At 49.5% G+C, this 5,343-nt stretch overlaps 1 non-coding gene across 1 annotated transcript; it reads left to right on the forward strand.

Moving 5' to 3' along the window:
- Positions 1–3,013: 3,013 nt before the first annotated feature.
- Positions 3,014–3,154, forward strand: LOC144171252 (U4 spliceosomal RNA). Its single transcript, XR_013322921.1, has one exon. It is a non-coding gene; the product is annotated as a U4 spliceosomal RNA (small nuclear RNA).
- Positions 3,155–5,343: the final 2,189 nt, after the last annotated feature.

Below are 5,343 nucleotides of genomic sequence, written 5' to 3' on the forward strand. Positions count from 1 at the left end.
AATGAGTCACCAGAGAACGAGTAGCAGCAAGTATTTTAGGGGTGAAGCCCCTTAGTTGCACGCGTGCTGTTGGTGTCTCTTGTCGTTTTATAAAATCGTCGTCCAATGCAGTCAGGGTGCTAAAACACAGAGAAACTTGTTTACTCCTCGCGCTCGAACGTAACGCGTAGTAAAAAAAGAGCGGGACACTCGTTTACGCCTCGCGCAAGTGAGGTTCGTGCTTCGAAGACAAGAGACTGTTACAGCAAAGCCGTATATCTCCCCCCCCCCCTCCCCTCCAACAGTTTCATCTCCGTAGGCAAAAACGCCTAGGCGCTTAGAATACTCTTATACACTGCACGCGTCGTCCTTCACCAGGTTCTACGTTAGTGGAGATGCCGGGGATTTTTAATCACCGCTTCAGTGGAGAGATAGAGGCCTCTGCGGTTCTGAAGATTAAGGTGAGATCGTGAAAGATTGTAGCTGCGGATGGTGGTCATTATAGAGAAAAAAAGCAGGGTAATGGTCAGTTTAGCGAGAAAGCGACATTGTCAGCGTTTTAAAGTGTTATGCTATATTGTCTAGGCTGGACTGAACGGTGCAGTTTTGCGTAGGGAGAGAGTTAAGATGTTGGTTGTGGAAGGAGTGGTTAGAGTCTAGGAAAATGGGGTAGACAGATGGTGGAAAGCTCAAAGGTGTAACCTTAAGTCTAGGGTACAATATGCGAAAGCTACTTATTGTGCCCCCTCAGTCAGCTCGCGGCAACCTTGAGGTAACTTGATAGTACAAGCTGCCTTCCACGTGTTGATAGAAGAGGAATATACTGTATTGACGCCATTCTAAGTACCCCCAATTCTAACGACCCTCCCCTACTTTCGGGAAAAAATCTGGAAAAAAAAATTGCATACGAATCTAAGCACCCCTTTTTCTAAGCAGCCATCGCAAGGAGGTGAATTTCAGACGACTGGAAGCGGGCTCTAGTTGACGTTGTGGCCAATTCATTTATGTAGCTTTCAATTACAAACCGTGCACTTCGACCGAACAGAAGACGATCTGCTGGGAGATACTTATAGCGGCGGCCCAAGTGGCACAACTCACTGGAATGGTAATGAAGGTGTCTGGGTATCATACGAAAGCGGTGGGTTCACGTTACGTATTTTTGGTTGAATATTTTTGAAATAAAACATTGTTCCTTGCGCCCGTCTCGTCGACTAACGGCCGCGAAAAAAGTCCTCCAGGGGAGGGGGGGGGGAAGGAAATTTAGGTTTTTAGAATCTAAGCACCCCCCCTACTTTGGGTATCGCAATCTTTGAAAGAAGGGGGTTCTTATAATCGAGTAAATACGCATAATGTTTGAGTGGTTCTCCCCACAGCATTCGCTTGGAAATGGCTGGGTTACGCGTAAGAGGATGGATGTGTTCCCGAATTTAGTATAGTTTAAAGCTCATGTTTCATGTTCCAGCCAAACATCTTCGCCCACGTCGATTTGTACATACTTGTGTTGGTTTGCATCTACAGAGTTTAAAATTCGTCAGAATTGAAACCCCTTATGGCATTGTGAGTTATCGTGTTTCTAGAGTACGATGTGGACACGTTTCTAATGTTTTTTTTTTCGGAAATGGCTCCTCGATAAATGGCGACCACGATTATTGCGGTAATCGTGGTCGCGAGGAGCAAGGTTCGTGAGTTCATGTGCTTCTTTGTCGGTGCCTCGTTCTCTTCCAGGTGTCCAGACAGCATTAACTTCTTTATTGTGGATGGGAGTATCTTACCAAAGCGTTTAGGTATTTTGGCTGAATCCTAATGCCTAATTATGGCTGCAGCCTAGAGCCTAATACAGACTCTAATGCCATTTGAGAGTCTACAACGATATTAGCGCATATATTCGGTACTTAAGCTTGTCAGAATGCGGAGAGGATTGTGCCCACTTCCGTTTCTTCGTTCCAGCATGTAGGAGGGTCACGCAGTCACAAAGATTGCCGCAACAGTTAACTACGACAATTGCTTCTTCGTATTTTTGCACATCCTGGAATCAGTGCAAGGCTACCATAATTTTGAAATCCTGTTCTCATAATTTCGGGTCGACTTTGGCCCTATGCTTTGACCTACCGGAGAGCGGAAGCCATCGCGGATATTTGCGGCCATCTTGGAACGTCTGCGCGAACGGCGGTATGCCGAACAATACACCGGGTCCATTTCGCGAGTGGAACAAGCCAAATAGGCGGCATATGAAAAGGCTCTTTTCGTCGCTAAAGATGACCACAAAAGTAAATACTTCACAACAATCACAACAAAATATTCTCACGGAACATTGTTACTTATTACTAAATCCTTTAAATCAAACCAACGTCACTCAGTCGGTTACCCAGCTTTCTAATCAATCCTCAAATCAATCTCATTGTTCAACCCCGTACTATATATAGGGGTGTTAACTTAAGCTAGAATTTAAAAAAAAAACGTCTTCGTTTCTCTCAGAATTCGGTTTGGCGGTGTGGCCATGGCTTCCACAGCCCATCTTTATTCGGGGATGAGTAGGCTAGAACGTGTTCCTTTCTATGCTAGTTTACTGGGTAGTGATAAGCCCGCTTTTATCAGACCTCAGCCTTTGCGCGTTAGAACCGCGGGGAGAGAAGGGTACAAGCGGGGGAATCCAAGAAGTTCTCCCAATGCCAGGCAGTAGGGTGCACGTGGTAGGGTGCCTCGATGTTCCTCCTCGCCCGAGGCGAGGGTGAGTAGGAACATTCAGGCACTCTACAAGTCAGCACGAGCGCACGCCGCCGCCGAATGGCACGTGGCTTTTTGGGCGCAGAAAGTATGACATACCTTGGAATACGACATATATGACAGGATAAAACCAACTCAAGAGTAATTTAGAATAACAAATATCTGCAACATTTTATTACCAATCTCGCATGGTAAGGATAGTTTGTATAGGCTAAGCAATAAAGTTTTTGTCACCGTTTATGTGCCTCAGTGCATCGGCGCACACAGCAAGGCGGCGGGTGAGGCGCGCCGAACGCTGTCAACGGCAGTCAGCTTTGCGCAGAGGCAGTGTCGCATGCGATGACGTGTAGCGGAGCAGCGACTATTGCTAGTTGAAAACTTTTCCCAATACCCCGCCTGGACGACGTGCAACACCGTCGGCCGAGGCAATTTTTGGAAGGCCCCACGGGGCTTCATTTCATAATCCAAAGTAAGACTCATGCAGTTTGAGCACACTGCAAGTTTACATACACTGATTGTGCCAGCATGGCCCCCGCGATGTTGCCGGCGGCGAGGAAGGACGACTAAGATACACGCCAAACATTACGAAAATTTCCTTTTTGATAAACTACATTGACGGTTATGAACATGGCCACCAGATTTAGTAGCTTGGAAATGTTGCGTCTGTATAAACGCCTGGTTCAAGAATTCTCTTTACTTTTGGCCGGGTGGCTGAAACGAGGGACTTGTATGGAGGCGTCGTGGTGTCGCGGCACTCCAGGCCCGGCCTCACAAGGTTATGTTCCCAATGCTGCTGCGCAATGCACGCGTCTGTTAGAACACCTGGGAGCGGAGCTCGCCACGCTGGGTGAAGAGGCGTTCCTCTTGCGTCGGTCGTGCCGCTTCATCAAGGTCAACAGAATCACGTATGTAAATTCGAATTGTAGAATATTAACCTTGTAACCATACTAAAAATTGGGTGCACCAAAAAAACATCCCCCTCGCGAGGGGCACGATCAAATGCAGAGCATTTCCGCGGGGGGCGCGCCTGCAAGTCGTATGGATTACGTATTGGTTGTTGTAATTGTTGTCTTCCAGCGTAGACATTGTCGATGAAGTCGCTGGTGAAACGTGAAACGTGCCGTGAACCCCCTGCCGCGGCTATGACGCAACGTGGAGCGGCTATGACGCAACGTGGCGCGGCTATGACGCAACACAATCCAACACAATCCACTTTGATCCAATCCAAATCCAAACCAATCCAAGCCAAGCCAATCCAATCGAATCCAATCCAATGCCCCTCGCGAAAGAGTGTTATAGCGCCAAAATCACGCCACCACACGAACGCGTGATGTTGACGTCACGATCACGCCACAGATGTTAGCGACCGGAGCACGCGCGAACGATTAGCGCTGGACACATGTACGATTTGTACACGCGATTCGCATGCGACTGATCGTTACGACTGTCACCACGACTAGTCGTACGCGTGAATTTGAGACACATGACCCGATGCGTGCATGCGATGCGCCGTCGGCGTCGCTCCGCCCACCGTTTTTGCTCCATGGTCAACTACGACTATCGCTGAGCTGAATTTGTAGATTCCGCGCGTTTAATCGCAAAAAAATGGATAAAGCAGGCAATCGTGAAGCGTTTCCTGCCTTCGGAAACAGTTCGCGTACACGCCGGCCGCGCCTGCCAGCTCGGACACTCAGCGGCTCGAACCGGCGCAGACCACGGTAGCAACCGCTTGTCGCTGCTCTTCTGAATCAATCTGATCGTAAAAGTTACAGCCGTTTCACTCTACGTGAAAACTGTTGGAAATGCAGAGCACTGATTCGCCATAATGGGCTGTAGCGCCGTTATCCGCTCACTGCTACCACCCGACGCATTTCAAATTTCCCGCCTTCGCAGTGCTCGCGCGCCCCCTGCCTGAAACTGCGCCAGCAGGAGTTCTGTTCTTTTTGTGCTTGTTTTCCCTCCCGCATCGCCGCCCGACGTTCACGAATGGCTGCGGCTTCTCGCTGGCGAAGTTCGGCGTCAGCGGCTCGCTTGCGGCGCTTGCGCTCAGCATCCGCAGCACGCCGCCGCGCCGCCTTCTCTTCCCGCGTAGACATTGTCGATGAAGTCGATGGTGAAACGTGAAACGTGCCGCGAACCCCCTGCCGCGGCTATGACGCAACGTGGAGCGGCTATGACGCAACGTGGCGCGGCTATGACGCAACACAATCCAACACAATCCACTTTAATCCAATCCAAACCAATCCAAGCCAATCCAATCCAATCCAATCCAAGCCAATCCAATCCAATCCAATCCAATGCCAGACCGACGGGGAGCGATGCGGACTACGGACGCCAACGCGGGTGACATCGTGAGTTACTGAAATGCTCTGCATTTAAAATGAAGTTCCACATGCGAGAAAGTAGGTGTTAGTGTGGTGAAAAATTGTGCTTGGGATTGTTATCAGGGCTTATTTTAAAAGCGGCGATCAGATATCTGCCGCGATGCAAGCGTATACGCTGACCGGCCACCGCGGCGCGCGGCGGGCGGTGCGCCGACCGGTCGAGAGATGGCAATACCTGCGCGGAAGCATCGAAACAGGCTACGCAGATGTTCAACTACGACGATCGTTGAGCTGAATTTGTAGATTCCGCGCGTTT

The sequence above is a fragment of the Haemaphysalis longicornis genome, unplaced genomic scaffold (assembly GCF_048455015.1).
Source record: "Haemaphysalis longicornis isolate Haplotype H1 unplaced genomic scaffold, Haemaphysalis longicornis Haplotype H1 scaffold_2, whole genome shotgun sequence".
Classification (NCBI taxonomy): domain Eukaryota; kingdom Metazoa; phylum Arthropoda; class Arachnida; order Ixodida; family Ixodidae; genus Haemaphysalis; species Haemaphysalis longicornis.